This window comes from Panthera onca, chromosome D1 (genome assembly GCF_046562875.1).
Source record: "Panthera onca isolate mPanOnc1 chromosome D1, mPanOnc1 haplotype 2, whole genome shotgun sequence".
Lineage (NCBI taxonomy): Eukaryota > Metazoa > Chordata > Mammalia > Carnivora > Felidae > Panthera > Panthera onca.
The window spans coordinates 54756100-54775566 of NC_138348.1; the positions used below are offsets into that span (position 1 = coordinate 54756100).

The following is a 19467-nucleotide window of genomic DNA, read 5'->3' on the forward strand; positions in this document are numbered from 1 at the left end:
TTTGTGGCTCATCAAGTCAATTCACCCTCTGTGAGCCTTGTTTGCCTCATCTGTTCTTAGGGATAATAACACTATCTACCCCTCAGGGTTTTAGTGAGAATTATGTGCAATAATCCACATATAATGCTTAGCACAGTATTTAGTACATAGTTTGAACTCAATAAATACTCATTATTATCATTACCATGGAGAGGGCAGTGGGTGATAATCCCTGACTCACAGGGATATTGAAGGGATAGAAATGTGGTTTCTGTCTGTGGCAAGCAAGCCACAGATTTTTTGTAAACAGTCATCTAGCTACATTAGCCTGGAAGCTTGGAGTTTAAGAAATGTGCTTCTCTCTCTCTCTCTCTCTCTCTCTCTCTCTCTCTCTCTCACCAGGACTAAGTGTGGTAGAAGGGAGAAGTAAGATTCAACTGGGATTCAAATAGGATTGATATGACTAATTTTATGTACAAAAGGAAGAAAACCAACAGAAGGTCATATTGTTCAAAGCTGTCCCAGGAAAATGTGATTGCATTCTAGAATGTGGCAAACTAAAGGGATAGTTATGGCCATTGCTTATTCCTTGTTCACATGGGCCACAGTCCTGGGAGAGTGTTTGACTTCTGGTTCCCATTGATCTGGAAGGGCTTCCAGGAGGAGGCCCTCTGGGTGCTTGCAGAGCTGAGTCAACTTAGAGAGGTGATCGTAGGCAGCCCCTGCCGTGAGAGGCCTCTGGGTTTCAGGCAAGTGCTCACTGAAATGAGAGTATCTTTCCCAGTGAAAAGGGGTCTCCAGGGACCAAGGATCAAAAAAACACTGCCCTGTTCCCAGTCATGTTTATGTTGGCCTGGTCAGTGGAGGGCACTTGTTTAGGTAGCCAATTGCCCTTGAGAGTCAGAGTCTGAGGTTGTCTGGTAAGTAGGATAGTTTCCATCCCCCAGTAATTTCATTTAGTCCCCATCTCTGAGCAGCAAATCATTTGCTCCAAACTAGATTGACAAGAAATGATGATTGAACATAAATTTGTTTCTGGGGACAGAGATTTCCCCAAACTTTTCTTTTATTAGAAGAAAAGATTTACTCTCAATCCATATTTATGACCAGAGATTAGCAGCATCACATATCTAAGATTCTTTCCAATGATTATCATCACCAGTTCTCCCAGGCCATGCCAAAATTCATGCCTAAAGTCCATTTTTTAATATTATTCAATGTTAAGCATTCAAGAATCAGTTACAATGTTCCAGGACCTATAAAAGATGAAAGGAATACAAAAACAAAAACAAAAACAAAAAAAAATAGTGGACATTATAGGGGTTGTCATATATTATCCAAAGACAAGAGATAACAAGTGTTGACAAGAATGTGGAGAAAAAGTAAAACTTGTGCATTTTTGGTGGGAATGTAAATTGGTACAGTCACTATGAAAAACAGCATGGAGGTTACTCAATAAATTAAAAATGTGGGACCCAAGGAAGTTAACAAAAATCCCCTACCCCTGGACAAGCAGAGCAAGACTAACTCCATTTTGTGCTACACCCACCATCTCATGTATAACCCCCACATGACCTACTTATTGCTTAAGACACTCCCCCACTCTAGTCAAGCTGCTGAGCACACCCTTACTGGAAACCGGCTCATATAGGAATGCGGAACCCCTAACTGCCAAAGAATGTAAACCCTGGCTTTTGCCCACCAAACCTGCACGCCAATACTTAAACCCCGCCTTCTGCCCGCCAAACTTGCGCGCCAATTCTGACCAGAGTGATGGGCTAGTTCAAACAGTTACTATAGGGTAAATTGTAATTTGATTGGCCACCTGCGTGTGGACTGATGTGACTATGCAACTTTCTGTGTGTGTTATAATCTCATTGGCCACTGGCCCCCATGAAACTGCTACGCCTCTTAACCTAGGGGTCCAAGTCCCTGCTCCGCTGTGTCAGGTATACTCGGGCCCAAGCTCGAGCTTGCAAATAAACTCTCGTGCGTTTGCATCGGTATTGGCTCCTTGGTGGTCTCTCGGATTCAAAATTTGGGGCATTACAAAAATAGAACTACCATATGTGATGCAGCAATCCCATGTCTGTCTGGATATACATGCAAAGGAAATGAAATAATTATCTCAAGAACATATGTGAGCTCTCATATTCATTGCAGTATTATTCACTATAGCCAAGATATGGAAACAAGAAAAGGTATGGAACATTATTCAGCCTTAAAAAAGAAGGAAATCTTGCCATTTGCAACAAGATGGAGGAAATTAAAGGCATTATGCTACACAAAACATGCCAGGCAAAGACAAATACTGTATAGTACCACTTATATCACTTATATGTGTAATGAAGAAAAAAAAGTCAAACTCATAGAGAGTAGAATGGTTATTGCCAGAGGCTGTGGATGGGGAAATAGAGAAAGTTGGTAAAAGAGTATAAATTTTCAGTTACAAGAATAAATTTTGAGGATCTAAGTATAACATGGTGACTAAAGTTGGTAATACTATATTGGATAATTAAAATTTGCCAAGAGAGTAGAACTTAAATGTTCTCAGCAAGAAGAAAGAACTAAAGAAAGAAAAAAGTAAGAAAGAAAGAAAGAAAGAAAGAAAGAAAAGAAAACATGTAAGATAACAGATGTGTTGATTAATTCAGTGGTGGGAATCCTTTCACAGTGTATACAGATACCAAATCATCATATAAATACAAATATATTTATAAATTTATTTATTTTAATTTATTTAAATATATTATAATTTTATTTGTTAATTGTACCTCAATACATACTTTAACTCAAAAATGACCACTGACTTAAATGTAAAATAATAATAATAATAATAATAATAATAATAATAATGTAAGCATAAATCTAAAACTTTTAGAAAAACTTAGGAGTAAATCTTCAGGATTTAGGGCAAAGTGTTCTTAGTCTTGTCACCAAAAACATGAGTCCTTAAAGGAAAAATTGATAAATTAGGATTCATTAAAATTAAAAACTGCTTCTGTGTCAAGGACTCAGTTAAGAGCATGAAAAAAAAAACCTCCAGAGTGAGAGAATATATTTGCAAGTGATATATCTAACAAAGCCCTAGAATCTAGAATATATAAAGAACTCTGAAAATTTAACTAGAAAAAAAAATCTAAGTAGAAATAAGCAAAAGACATGAAAAGACATTTCATGGAAAAAGAACCAGATGCAAAAAAAACACATGAAAAGCTCAGTTATTTGCCAGTAGAAAATAAATATTAAAACCCAGTGAATATCACTATATATCTAGCAGAATGGCTAGTTTCTTTAAAAAGAGGTGAAAATATCAAATACTGGCAAGGATGTGGGAAAACTGGATTGCTGGTTGAAATGTAAAAGGGTATAGCCAGCCACTCTGGAAAACAATTGGGCAATCTCTAAAAATACTAAACATGCAAGTAACATATGCCTGAACATTTGTATTCCTGGGCATTTATCCCAGAGAAATGAAGAGTTATGTTCACCAAAAGCTTGCATATAAATGTTTATAGCAACTTTATTCATAATGGCCAAAAACTGGAAACACAGATGTTCTTCAATAGAATGATTAAACAAACTGTGGTACAGCCCTGCTCTGTAATACTATTCAGCATTTAAAAGGAATGAACTCTTAATGCATTAAATTATCTGGATAAATCTCCAGAGAATGATGCAGTGGGGAAAAAAAATCCCAAAAGATTACATACTGTATGATTTCAATTATATAATATTCTTGAATTCACAAAATTATGGAGATAAAGAACACATTAGTAATTTCCAGTGATTAAAAAGGAGATGGGAGGAAGAAAAGTGGATGGGGCTCTAAAAGGACAACATGAGGGATCCTTGTGTCTCTGGAAGTGTTCTGTATCTTCACTGTAGCAATGCTGATATTTTTATTTTGATACTGTACTATTATTTTGCCAGATATTACCATTTGAGGAAATGGTTGAAGAGTACATGAAATCTCTATATTAAATCTTAATACTGCTTGTGCATCTACAAACATCTCAAAATAAAAAGCTTTAAAAAAAATCTTAAGGAGTCAGTAAGTTTGGAATATGGTGGCAGAGTAGGAGGACCCTAGACATACCTCTTCCCATGAACACAACTAGATAACTAACAAATTATCCTAAATACCACAGAAATCAACCTGAAGATTGGCAGAACAAACTCTACAACTAAAGGTGTAGAAGAGGCGACACTGAAGAAAGGTAGGAAGTACAGAGCATGGTTTGGGAGAGAAATAGATTGTGGCCATTGCGGCAGGAATGGAGCTGCAGTCACAGAGACAGACTAGCACTGAGGGGAATGCACAGGGAAAATAAATCCCCATAGCAATTGGCTTGGAAAGCAAGAGGCAACAAATTTTATGAATTCCTGCAACCAGTGGGGCTTAAAGCCTGGAGTTTTAAAGGTCACTATGTTTGGCTCGGGGAGAGCTTGGAGGGCATTGGGGCTGCTCTTGGAGAGGAGGCAGGCAAACATCTTGCAGACATACAGCATGGAAACAGAGATATGAAGAGTACCTGGGGCACACAGTGGGGAGGTTATTTGCTCATCTTGGAGCACTTCCCAGAGAGACAGCAATCCCAGGTAGACTCCTCCAAGAACAAAGGAACTAGCCAGTGCCATTTCCCTCCCCTCCCTTCAGCATAAGCACAGGGCCACTTGCTACCTAACTTTCTTACACCCAGCCCCACCACTCCAGCAGAAACACCCCTCCCAATTACACTAGCCTCAGTCTCAGCATGGTGGACTACCTCCCCCAGAAGTCCTGCACAAGCCTCTGCTCACACCATGTCTCCCAACAAGGGAGTTTTGCAGAGCCTTGGTTCCTGTGGCAGTGGCAACAGGCCTCATTTCAGAAACAGATAAGAACACACCTAGTTAATGCACCACATTTAGGCCAGGGCCCAAATACTGCCCACAATAGGCAAAGAGAGCCTCTGCAGATGACTGGCCTAAAGGATAAAGCAGCCAGACAAGAGAGCACACTCCAGAAGTGCCAGACTCTAGGGAATCAGGGACACTATACTGTAAGGCACTACAGGACCTCTTCTTCATAAGACCATTACACTCAAGAAAAAAGTACATAGCTGACTTTCCTAACACAGAGAAACAGGTACAGAGACTTACACAAAATGAGAAGACAGAAAATTTTAAATTTTATCCCAGATGAAAGAACAGGATAAGTCCTCAGCCAGAGTTCTAAGTGGAATAGATAACATGCCTCACAGAGAATTTAAAGTGCTGATCTTAAGAATACTCACTGGACTTGAGAAAAGAGTAGAAGACATGAGTGAGACCATTAACACAGAGATAAGAAATAGCAGAGATAAAGGACGCAATAAACCAGATCAGAAACATGCTTGATGGAATGAACAGCAAGATGGAAGAAGCATAGGAATGAATTAGTGACCAAGAAGACAGAGTAATGGAAAGTAATCAAGATGAACAAAATAGAGGAAAAATAATTATGCAAAATGAGAACAGACTTAGGGAACTCAGTTACTCCATCAAATATAATAACATTCGAATTATAGGAGTCCTAGAAGAAGAGAGAGAAAGGGTGGGGGGGGGGGGAGAAAATTTATTAGCTGAAAATTTCCCTAACCTGGGGAAGGAAATAGATACCCAGATCCCAGAGGCCAGTGAGCTCCCATCAAAATCAACAAAAGCAGATCCACACCAAGACATATTTTAATTAAACTGGCAAAATATAGTGATACAGAAAAATCTTAAAAGCAGTAAGACAAAAGAAAACAGTAGCTTACAAGCGAAAACCCATAAAGCTAGCAGGGGATTTTTCAGCAGAAATTTGGCAAACCAGAATAGAGTTGAATGATATATTCTAAGTGCTGAATAGGAAAAATCTGCAGCCAAGAATACTCTATCCAGCAAAGCTATCATTCATAATAGAGAGATAAAGAGTTTCCCAGATGAACAAAAACTAAAGGAGTTTGTGACCTAGTACTAAACCAGCACTGCAAGAAATATTAAAGGGGACTCTTTGAGTGGAAAGGAGAGACCATTAAAAAGACCACTTTTGGGGAGGAAAGAAGAGACCTATTAAAAAAATCAGTCAAAGAACTCACAAAATAAAAGGATATAAAATATGACAACATATACCTAAAACATGGGGAGGAGAGGAGTAAAGAATGGGTTCTAACTGCCTCCAATTGGGACTCCAAGCCTGAGCTGTATCTGGTGCTGGCACAGCCCCCAGAAGGCATCTGCATTTGCTACTGGTGGCAGCCGCAGTGAGCCAGGCCAGTTCCTCAGTGCCCAGCACCATCACTCCTAGCAGTCTGGAGAATGTACATAGGCTGGCAGTGAAGCTCATGCATCCCAGCCACTGCTCCCTTACCTGTTCTGGAGAGAAGGGAAGATGAAGGAGTTGAACTCAAAGTCCAGCCAGCCCTTGGCCTTCAAGCAGGATAAGAATGGTACTGAGAAGCAGGGGTGGGGCAGACTGGGCAAGTAGCCTCCAATGAGTCCTGGGTCGGTGCTGGTAGCTAGTCAGAAGGAACCCAGTGAGGTGTCAGCACCTAAGCAACCTCAGGGCCAACCAAAGGGGAAAAACAACAAGGGTGCTGTCAAGATGCAGAAAACTACAACTCCCAGGAGGAAATCAAGGGGCAGAGCCAAAGAAACTGGAGAAGGTGGCAGAAGAGGGCATTTCCTGGGAGTCCTCATAGAAAAAGCAGTAACTACACCATACCACCTGCTCCATCACCAAGAAGCAGTTTCCTTCTGGGACTGGACAGCTCCACTCCACTTCCATTGCCCCCACCCCTCTCCCAAACCTACCCATCACTGCCATCCACCTGTGTTCTCACCACCATACTACACAGCACATTAGCTGCTGCAGAGCCCCAGAGCTGAGTGAGGAGCCGTTTCTTTTGGTCTCGGTTTCTAGCAACCCCTCTCACCCATGCACACATTTGCCCTGCCAGACGAAGCTGACCTTGCACCTTGCCTCACCCTGCCTCTGCTGTGTCCCCATGCTCAGTGATGCAGACATTGCTGACTGGGCTCTTGGCTGGGGGGGGTCCCTTCTGCTTCCCCATTCTTCCCTCTAGCTTCCCACTAAGGAGCCTGGGACAGCTCCCCTGGCCTTAAAAGGGGCCCAGCCCCATCTCATTGTAATATGCGCCACTCCATAGCACTGGCAGAAGCTGGTATGGACAATGTAGAGGGGTGCTCAGTGCCAAGATGTCCCCAACCAGCCTTTACTTCATGAGGTGCAGCTCACATCCACTTTTCTCCCCACCTTCCCTAGTCCTTCCTCTAGGTTGGACAGCCCCCTTTGGGGCACAGGAAGAAAAGGCAGGAAGGGATTGAGCCCTTTACCCTCTCTAAATGGGATCCAGTGCACCTCACTCCCACCCTGAAATCTACTGCAGTGATGAAATGCAGTCATCCTTTCTCCAGGTGAAGTCCAGGAGACCCATGTTCCTTGTGGCAGCCACCTACAGTGGGGTTAAGCCACTGTTCAAACCCATCTGTTTCCACCCCAGGCCTCAGTTTCCTATTTCCTCACATGGAACACTAAAAACAAAGAACTAGCCTTGCCCACCCCACCTTCTTCTCCTCCCTACCCCTGATGGTTTTGCTTCCATTTTTCCTCTGTTCACAAACTACCTTTGGAATGTTGCACTGTTTTTGTTCAATGTTTCCATTTTTGGATGTCAGTCATTGTTGCTATGACCAGCATCAAATGTTCCTCGTCATTGCCTTCTCCCATTCTGCCCACATTCCTCTTCTCCAAGATGCTCTTAAGAGAAGGGGCCTGGGGCAAAGCAGACTGTGTCACCAACCACTCCAGGCCCAGGGAGGGTGGCACCCTGCCCCTAGGATGCTGCAGAAGAGTGATAGGGGGCCTGTATTGACTGTTGAGGTATAGGGGACACCTCCTCCCCTGTTCTGCTGGGGCGGCGGGGGAGAGTAGTCATTATTTGTCCCAGTCTGGACCCTCCTCTCTAATCTGATTTCCCTATCTGCAGTTATATGAATTTAAAAATATCCTTTTCCAGAAAAAAAAGAGTGAGTTCAAACTTAAATGACCATTAACTTAACATAAACTCTATATGCAGAAGACATTATATACAAACCTAATGGTAATCACAAATCAAAAACCACTAATAAATACGCAAAGAATAAAGAGAAAGAATAAAGAAAGTGAAAGAATATATCAGTAAAGAAAATCAGCAAACCATGAAAGAGAGAAAGACAAGGATCAGAGAAGATCTTCAGAAACAACCATAAAACAACTAATAAAATGACAATAAATACATATATATCAATAATTACTTTGAATATAAATGGACTAAATGCTCTAATAAAAAGACATAGGGTGACAGAATGGATTAAAAAAACAAGACCCATCTATATGCTGCCTATAAGAGACTCATTTTAGACCTAAAGACATGTCCAGATTGACAGTGAGGGGATGAAGAAATATCTTTCATTCAAATGGATGACAAAGAAAAACAGAGTAGCAATACTTATATTGGACAAAATGGACTTTAAAACAAAGACTATAAGAGACAAAGGATGATGCTATATGATAATAAAGGGACAATCCTACAAGAAGATAGAACAATTATAAATATTTATGCACCCAGAATGGGAACACTCAAATACATAAACCAGTTAATAACAAAAAACAAAGTAACTAATTGATAATATTACAGTAATAGTAGGGGACTTTAATACCCCAAACATCAATGGACAGATCATGTAAACAGAACATCAACAAGGAAAAAATGGCTTTAAGTGACACACAGGAACAGATGGATGAAACATATATATTCAGAACACTCCATCCTAAAACAGAAGAGTACACATTTTTTTAAGTGAACATAGAACATTCCCAAGAAGAGATCACATATTAGCCCAAAAAACAAGCCTCAATAAATTTAAGATCAAAGTCATACCATGCATATTTTTTGACCACAGTACTATGAAACTAGAAGTCAACCACAAGAAAAATTCTGGAAAGAGCACAAATATATACAGGTTAAATAACATGCTACTAAACAATGAATGGGTCAACCAGGAAATAAAAAAGTTCAAAAGTACATGGAAAGAAGTGAAAATGAAAACATGATGGTCCAAAACCTTTCGGATGTAGCAAAAGTGGTTCTAAGACAGAAGTTTATAGCAATATAGGTCTACTTCAAGAAGCAAAAAAATTGCAAATAAACAACCTAACCTTACACCTAAAGGAGCTAGAAAAATAAAAACAAAACCTAAACCCAGCAGAAGTAAGAAAATAATAAGGGTAAAGCGAAAATAAATGATATACAAACTAAAAAAAAAAAAAAATAGAACAGATCAATGAAACCAGAAGCTGGTTCTTTGAAAAAAAAAATCAATAGATTTGATAAACCTCTGGCCAAATTTATCAAGAAAAAAAGAGAAAAGACTAAAATAAATAAAATCACAAGGGAGAGAGGAGAAATAACAACCAACATCACAGAAATACAAACAATTATGAGAATATTATGAAAAACTGTATGTCAACAAATTGCACAACCTAGAAAAACAATGAACAAATGGAAACAGGAAGAAACAGAAAATCAGAACAGACCAATAACCAGTAAAAAACTTGAATCAGTAATCAAAAACCTCCCAACAAACAAAAGTCCAGGACCAGATGACTTCACAGGTGAATTCTACCAAACACGTAAAGAGTTAATGCTTATTCTTCTCAAAATTTTCCAAAAAATAGAAGAAGGAACACTTCCAAATTTAATCTATGAGGCCAGCATTACTCTGATACCAAAGACTCCACTGAAAAAGAGAACGACAGGCCAACATCTCTGATGAACATAGATGCAAAAATCTTCAACAAAATACTGGCAAACTGAGGCGCTTACATGGCTCAGTCGGTTAAGCGTCTGACTTTGGTTCAGGTCATGATCTCGCAGTGAATGCGTTCGACCCCCACGTTGGGCTCTGTGCTGACAGTTCAGAGCCTGAAGCCTGCTTCAGATTCTGTCTCCCTCTCCCTCTCTGTTTCTCCCCAACTCGTGCTCTCTCTTTCTCTCAAAAATAAATAAACATTAAAAAAAAATTTAAATACTGGGCAAACCTAGTTCAACAATACATTTAAAACATCATTCACCATGATCAAGTGGTATTTATTCCTGTGTTGCAAGAGTGGTTCAATATTCACAAATCAATGTGATACACCATATCAATAAGAGAAAGGATAAGAACCATACGATCATTTCAACAGATACGGAGGAAGCACCTGACAAAGTGCAATATCCATTCATGATAAAAATCCTCAACAAAGTAGGCTTAGAGAGGACATGAGCCCACATAATAAAGGTCATACATGAAAATCCCACAGCTAACATCATCCTCAATAGGGAAAAACTGAGAACTTTTCCCCTGTTGGGAACAAGGCAAGAATGTCCAATCTATTAAACATAGTACTAGAAGTCCTAGCCACAGCAATCAGAAAGCAAAAAGAAATAAAAGGCATACAAATCAATAAAGAAGTAAAATGTTCACTACTTGTAGATGACACTACAAGTAGTTCTACAAGAGATGATACTCTATACAGAACACCTGAAAGAGTCCACCAAAAAGAAAACTGCAAGAACTGAAAAACGAATTGGGTAAGGTTGCAAAATACAAAATCAATCACAGAAATATGTTGCATTTCTATACACCAATAATGAAGTGGCAGAAAGAGATATTTTAAAAAAAGAATCCCATTTATAATTATACCCAAAATAATGAGATACCTAGGAATAAACCTAACTAAAGGGTGAAAGATCTACACTCTGAAAACTATAAAACATTCACCAAAGAAACTGAAGATGACACAAAGAAATGGAAAGACATCCCATGCTCATGGATTAGAAGAACAAATATTGTTAAAATGTCTATATTTCCCAGGGCACCTGGATGGCTCAGTCAGTTAAGCATCAAACTTCAGCTCAGGTCATGATCTCACCATGCATGGATTTGAGTCCTACATCATGCTGACAGCTTGGAGCCTGGAGCCTGCTTTGGATTCTGTCTCCCTCTCTCTCTACCCCTCCCCTGCTCACACATACTCTCTCTCTCTCTCTCTCAAAAATAAACATTAAAAATTTTTTTTAATGTCTATACTGCCCAAAGCAATCTACACACTTAATGAAATCCCTATCAAAATACCAATAGCATTTTTCACAGATATAGGACAATTCTGAAATTTGTATGCAACCACAGAAGACCCTGAATAGCCAAGGTAATCTTAAAAAAGAAAAGAAAAGCTAGAGGCATCACAATTCCAGGCTTCAAGTTATATTACAAAGCTCTAGTAATCAAAGCAGTATGGTACTGGCACAAAAATAGACACACAGATCAATGGAATAGAATAGAAACCCAGAACCCACAACTATATAGCCAATTAATCTTTTTTTTTTAATTTTTTTTAAAACATTTATTTATTTTTGAGACAGAGAGAGACAGAGCATGAAAGGGGGAGGGTCAGAGAGAGAGGGAGACACAGAATCGGAAGCAGGCTCCAGGCTCTGAGCCATCAGCCCAGAGCCCGACGCGGGGCTCGAACTCACGGACCGTGAGATCATGACCTGAACCGAAGTCGGCCGCTCAACAGACTGAGCCACCCAGGCGCCCCTAGCCAATTAATCTTTGAGAAAGCAGGAAAGGGTATCCAATGGGAATAGACAGTCTTCAACAAATAGTGTTGGGAAAACTGGTAAGCTACATGCAAGAGAATGAAACTGGACCACTTTCTTATACTATACACAAAAATAAGTTAAAAATGGATTAAAGACCTAAATGTGAGACCTGAAGCCATAAAAATCTTAGACGAGAGCATAGGCAGTAATTTCTCTGACATCCGCCATAGTAATTTTATCCAGATATGTCTCCTGAGGCAAGGGAAACAAAGCAAAAATAAACTCTTGGGACTTCATCAAAATAAAAACTTCTGCACAGCAAAGGAAACAATCAACAAAACTAAAAGGCAGCCTACGGAATGGGAGAAGATATTTGCAAATGACATATCAGATAAAGGGCTAGTATCCAAAATATATAAAGAATTTATAAATCTCAATACTCGAAAAAAAAAACAATTAAAAAAATGGACAGAAAATATAAATAGACATTTCTACAAAGAAGACATTTCTCCAACAGACACATGAAAAAATGTTTATCATCACTTATCATCAGGGAAATACAAATCAAAACTATAATGAGATATTACCTCACACCTGTCATAATGGCTAAAATCAACAACACAAGAAACAACAAGTTTTGGCAAGGATGTGTAGAGAAAGAACCCTCTTGCACTGTTGGTGGGAATGCAAACTGGTGCAGCCAGTATGGAAAACAGTATGGAGATTCTTCAAAAAGTTAAAAATAGAACTACCCTATGATCCAGAAGTCATATTACTGGGTATTTACCCAAAGAATATAAAACACTAATTCAAAGGGATACATGCACCCTTATTTATAGCAGCATTATTTACAATAGCCAAGATATGGAAGCAGGCCAACTGTTCACTGATTGATGAGGGGATAAAGATGTGAGATACATACATACATATATATATATATATATGTATGTATATATATATATATATATATGTATGTATATATATATGTGTGTGTGTGTGTGTGTGTGTGTATGTGTGTGTGTGTGTGTGTGTGTGTATATATATATATATATACATATTGGAATATTACTCAGCTATAAAAAGAATGAAATCTTGCTGTTTGCAACAACAAAGAAGGAACTAGAGAGTATAATGCTAAGAAAAGTAAGTCAGAGAAAGATAAATACCATACAATTTCACTCATGTGTGGAATTTTATATTTGCTTTTTATAAGTAAAACATACAAGCAAGGCACAAAAAGAGAGAGAGGGAGGGAGGGACAAATCAAGAAACAGACTCTTAGCTATAGAGAACAAACTGATGGTTACCAGAGGCAACAGTGGGTGAGGGAATGGGTTAAATAAGTGATGGGGATTAAAGAGAGCACTTGTCATGATGAGCACAGGGTAATGTATGAATAGTTGAATCACTATATTGTACACCTGAAACTAATACGACACTATGTTAACTGGAATTCAAATAAAAACTTTAAAAAAAAACTAAATAAATAATGAAAAACATCTTAAAGAATCTTGGGTTCCATGCTATGCCATTGAGACTTTTTTTCCATAAGTGATGGGCAGCCAACAAGGAAGTGGTTAGAGGGTGGAGAGGGGGCTGACATGAAGCACTAAGTGCCATTAATGGTCTCCCTGGCATGATGTGGATGTTGGAGTGGAAGTGGGTAAGAGAGCAGATGGGTTGGGCAAGAACCTTAGAGAAGGCACACCTGAGAGTCTCCATTTCCTGTGTGAAAGGAGCAATGTCAAATTAGCTGCCAGCAGCAGAGATGGCAGTCTGGGTGAAGAGCTTGAGAAGAATGGTGACTATTTTTTTTTTCATTTCTTCCCCCATATAATTTTTTAATATTTATTAAATTAGATTCAAGTTACTTAACAAAAGTGACATATTGACTTCAGGAGTAGAACCCAGTGATTTGTCACTTACATATAACACCCAGTGCTCAGCCCAACAAGAACCCTCCTTAATACCCATCACCCATTTAGTCCATCCCCCCACCCCACTTCCCTCCAGCAATCCTCAGTTTCTCCTCTGTATTTAAGAGTCTCTTATGGTGTGCTCTCTCTCCTTCAAAAATAAATTTAAAAACATTAAAAAAATTTTTTTTTAAAAAGGGGTGCCTGGGTGGCTCACTCAGTTGAGCATCTGACTTCGGCTCAGGTCATGATCTCACAGTTCGTGAGTTTGAGTCCCACATAAGGCTCTGGGCTGACAGAACAAAGCCTGGAGCCTGCTTCAAATTCTGTGTCTCCCTCTCTCTCTGTTCCTCCCCAACTCATTCTCTGTCTCTCTCTCTCCTTCAAAAATAAATTAAAAACATTTTTAAAAAATTTTTAAAAGAGTCTCTTATGGTGTGCTTTCCTCTCTGTTTTTACTTGATTTTGCCTTCCCTTCCCCATGTCCGTCTGTTTTGTTTCTTAAATTCCACATATGAGTGAAATCATATATATGTTTGTCTTTCTTCAACTTATTTTGCTTAGCAATAAAACTGGAATGGTGATGGGGATGGGAGGAAGATGATGGGTAGGAGGACACTGGGCTCACCTCGTCCTGCTGATCACTTAGATTCCACCCACATCCGCCTAAATAACCCAGAAAACCGCCAGAAGACTAGCGGAACAGGCTCTCCGGCCAAGCGTAGACAAGAGGCCCACAGAAGAGGGTAGGAAGGGCGGAGAGGCGGTGCACGCTACACAAACTAGTGGGAGGGAGCCGGGGCAGTGGAGGGGCGGCCTGCCCAGCAAGGCAGAACCCCCGAGTCTGGCTTCCAAAAGCAGAGGGGCTGGACTCCGTGAGTTCTGACACCCGGCAGGACTTAACATCTGGAGTGTTAAGAGTCAACACCTCTGCTCAGAGAGCAGGAAAGCAAGAGGACACCGAGAGAGAGAGGTGTTGAGCCCCGGAAGACAGAGCTCAGCACAAAAGGGGGACAAAAGGTGCTGGCCAGAACCATCTCCCTCTCCCATTCCCCAGCTGAAATCCCAAAGGGAATCAACTCTCGTCACCGAACTTGCTTACACCGCACAAACACCCAACGCTGTGCTTCTGTGGATCCATTCCTCTGACAGGTCTGCCTCTCCCTCCTGGTGCTGCAGGGCCCCTCCCGCGGGGGACTACTCACAGCAAAGCGAGCTAAGCCTACCCCTCCCGCCCCTGTGCACCTTGTAGATCCACCCCAGCTTATACACCAGATCCCATCAAAGCAGCACCACAAGCCTGGCAGTGTGCAAGTAGCCCAGACAGGGGCCACACCATTCCACAGTGAGTCCTGCCCCTGGGAGAGGGGAAGATAAGGTACATACCAGTCTGACTGTGGCCCCAGCAGTGGGCTGGGAGCAGACATCAGGTCTGACTGTGGACCCGCCCACCAACACAAGTTACTCCAGACAGCACAGAGGAAGAGCCCTGCAGTTCCGCGCAACTCCAGGGACTATCCAAAATGACGAAACGGAAGAATTCTCCTCAAAAGAAACTCCAGGAAGTAGCAACAGCTAACGAATTGATCAAAAACGATTTAAGCAATATAACAGAACATGAATTTAAAGTAATAGTCATGAAATTAATCGCTGGGCTTGAAAAAAGTATAGAGGACAGCAGAGTATCTATTGCTACAGAGATCAAGGGACTAAGAAACAGGAGGAGCTAAAAAATGCTATAAATGAGGTGCAAAATAAAATAGAGGCAACCACAGCTTGGATTGAAGAGGCAGAGGAGAGAATAGGTGAATTAGAAGATAAAATTATGGAAAAAGATGAAGCTGACAAAAGGAGAAATTAAAAAATCCAGGAGTATGAGAGGAAAATTAGAGAACTAAGTGACGCAATGACACACAACAATATCCGTATAATAGGGATTCCAGAGGAGAAAGAGAGAGAGAAAGGGGCTGAAGGTGTACTTCAACAAATCATAGCTGAGAACTTCCCTGATCTGGGGAAGGAAAAAGACATTGAAATCCAAGAGGCAGAGAGAACTCCCTTTAGATGTAACTTGAATCGATCTCCTGCATGACATATCATAGTGAAACTGGCAAAATACAAGGATAAAGAGAAAATTCTGAAAGCAGCTAGGGATAAACACACTCTAACATATAAAGGGAGACTGATAAGACTAGAGACAGATCTCTCTACTGAAACTTGGCAGGCAAGAAAGGAATGGCATGAAATCTTCAATGTGATAAACAGAAAAAATACACAGTCGAGAATCCGTTATCCAGCAAGTCTGTCATTCAGAATAGAAGGAGAGATAAAGGTGTTCCCAGACAAACAAAAACTGAAGGAATTCATCACCACTAAACCAGCCCTAAAAGAGATCCTAAGGGCAATTCTGTGAATGAAATGTTGAAGGACCACAAAGTACCAGAGACATCACTACAAGCATGAAACCTACAGACATCACAATGACTCTAAACCCATATCTTTCTATAATAACACTGAATGTAAATGGACTAAATGCTCCAACCAAAAGACATAGGGTATCAGAATGGATAAAAAAAACAAGACCCATCTATTTGTTATCTACAGGAGACTCATTTTAGACCCGAGGACACCTTCAGATTGAAAGTGAGGGGATGGAGAACTACCTATTATGCTACTGGAAGTCCAAAGAAAGCTGGAGTAGCCATACTTATATCAGACAAACTACACTTTAAATTAAAGGCTGTAACAAGAGATGAAGAAGGGAATTATATAATAATTACAGGGTCTATCCATCAGGAAGAGCTAACAATTATAAATGTCTATGCACCGAATATGGAAGCCCCCAAATATATAAAACAATTAATCACAAACATAAGCAATCTTATTGATAAGAATGTGGTAATTGCAGGGGACTTTAATACCACCCTTACAACAATGGATAGATCATCTAGACACAGGATCAATAAAGAAACAAGGGCCCTGAATGATACATTGGATCAGATGGAATTGACACATATATTTAGAACTCTGCATCCCAAAGCAACAGAATATACTTTCTTCTCCAGTACACACAGAACATTCTCCAAGATAGATCACATACTGGGTCACAAAACAGCCTTTCATAAGTATAGAAGAATTGAGATCATACCATGCACATTTTCAGACCACAATGCTATGAAAATTGAAATGAACCAGAGGAAAAAGTCTGGAAAACCTCCAAAAGCATGGAGGTAAAGGACACCCTACTAAAGAATGAATGGGTCAACCAGGCAATTAGAGAAGAAGTTAAAAAATATATGGAAGCAAATGAAAATGAAAATACAACAATCCAAACGCTTTGGGATGCAGTGAAGGCAGTCCTGAGAGGAAAACACATTGCAATCCAGGCCTATCTCAAGAAACAAGAAAAATCCCAAATACAAAATCTAACAGCACACCTAAAGGGAATAGAAGCAGAATAGCAAAGACACCCCAAACCCAGCAGAAGAAGAGAAATAATAAAGATCAGAGCATAAATAAATAATAGAGAATCTTAAAAAAAACTGTAGAGCAGATCAACGAAACCAAGACTTGGTTTTTTGAAAAAATAAACAAAATTGATAAACTTCTAGCCAAGCTCCTCAAAAATAAAAGGTAGATGACCCAAATAGAGAAAATCATGAATGAAAATGGAATGATTACAACCAATCCCTCAGAAATACAAGCAATTATTAGGGAATACTATGAAAAGTATATGCCAACAAATTGGACAACCTGGAAGAAATGGACAAATTCCTAAGCACCCACACACCTCCAAAACGCAAACAGGAAGATATAGAAAACTTGAACAGACCCATAACCAGCAAAGAAATTGAATCGGTTATCAAAAATCTCCCAACAAATAAGAGTCCAGGACCAGATGGCTTCCCTGGGGAATTCTACCAGACATTTAAAGCAGAGATGATACCTATCCTTATCAAACTGTTCCAAAAAATAGAAAGGGAAGGAAAACTTCCAGAATCATTCTATGAAGCCAGCATGACTTTGGTTCCTAAACCAGACAGAGACCCAGTAAAAAAAGAGAACTACAGGCCAATATCCCTGATGAATATGGATGCAAAAATTCTCAATAAGATACTAGCAAATCGAATTCAACAGCATATAAAAAGAATTATTCACCATGATCAAGTGGGATTCATTCCTGGGATGCAGGGGTGGTTCAACATTTGCAAATCAATCAATGTGATACATCACATTAATAAAAGAAAAGAAAATAACATATGATCCTGTCAATCAATGTAGAAAAAGCATTTGACAAAATTCAGCATTCCTTCTTAATAAAAACCCTCAAGAAAGTCGGGATAGAAGGAATATACTTAAACACCATAAAAGCCACTTATGAAAAGCCCAGAGCTAATATCATCCTCAATGGGGAAAAACTGAGAGCTTTCCCCCTAAGATGAGGAACACTACAGAGATATCCACTCTCACCACTGTTGTTTAACACAGTGTTGGAAGTGCTAGCATCAGCAATCAGACAACAAAAGGAAATCAAAGGCATTAAAATTGGCAAAGATGAAGTCAAGCTTTCACTTTTTGCAGATGAAATGATATTATACATGGAAAATCCGATAGACTCCACCAAAAGTCTGCTAGAACTGATACATGAATTCAGCAAAGTTGCAGGAGACAAAATCAATGTACAGAAACCAGTTGCATTCTTATACACTAATAATGAAGCAACAGAAAGACAAATAAAGAAACTGATCCCATTCACAACTGCACCAAGAAGCATAAAATACCTAGGAATAAATCTAACCAAAGATGTAAAAGATCTGTATGCTGAAAACTATAGAAAGCTTATGAAGGAAACTGAAGAAGATATAAAGAAATGGAAAAACATTCCGTGCTCATGGGCTGGAAGAATGAATATTGTCAAAATGTCAATACTACCCAAAGCTATCTATGCATTCAATACAATCCCAATCAAAATTGCATCAGCATTCTTCTCGAAGCTAGAACAAATAATCCTAAAATTTGTATGGAACCACAAAAGACCCCAAATAGCCAAAGTAATTTTGAAGAAGAAGACCAAAGCAGGAGGCATCACAATCCCAGACTTTAGCCTCTACTACAAAGCTGTCATCATCAAGACAGCATGGTATTGGCACAAAAACAGACACATAGACCAATGGAATAGAATAGAAACCCCAGAATTAGACACACAAAAGTATGGCCAACTAATCTTTGACAAAGCAGGAAAGAATATCCAATGGAAAAAAGACAGTCTCTCTCACAAATGGTGCTGGGAGAACTGGACAGCAACATGCAGAAGAATAAAACTAGACCACTTTCTCACACCATTCACAAAAACAAATTCAAAATGGATAAAGTACTTGAATGTGAGACAGGAAACCATCAAAACCCTAAAGGAGAAAGCAGGAAAAACCTCTCTGACCTCAGCTGTAGCAATTTCTTACTTGACACATCCCCAAAGGCAAGGGAATTAAAAGCAAAAATGAACTACTGGGACCTCATCAAGATAAAAAGCTTATGCACTGCAAAGGAAACAATCAACAAAACTAAAAGGCAACCAACGGAATGGGAAAAGATATTTGCAAATGACATATTGGACAAAGGCGTAGTGTCCAAAATCTATAAAGAGCTCACCAATCTCCACACCCGAAAAACAAATAATCCAGTGAAGAAATGGGCTGAAAACATGAATAGACACTTCTCTGAAGAAGACATCTGGATGGCCAACAGGCACATGAAAAGACACTCAATGTTGCTCCTCATCAGGGAAATAAAATCAAAACCACACTCAGATACCACCTCACACCGGTCAGAGTGGCTAAAATGAACAAATCAGGAGACTATAGATGTTGGCGAGGATGTGGAGAAACGGGAACCCTCTTGCACTGTTGGTGGGAATG

At 39.7% G+C, this 19467-nt stretch overlaps 1 pseudogene; it reads left to right on the forward strand.

Annotated features, from left to right (window-relative positions):
* Positions 1–6376: 6376 nt before the first annotated feature.
* On the forward strand, positions 6377–6698 carry LOC132662353 (high mobility group protein HMG-I/HMG-Y-like; annotated as a pseudogene).
* The last annotated feature ends 12769 nt before the right edge of the window (positions 6699–19467 follow it).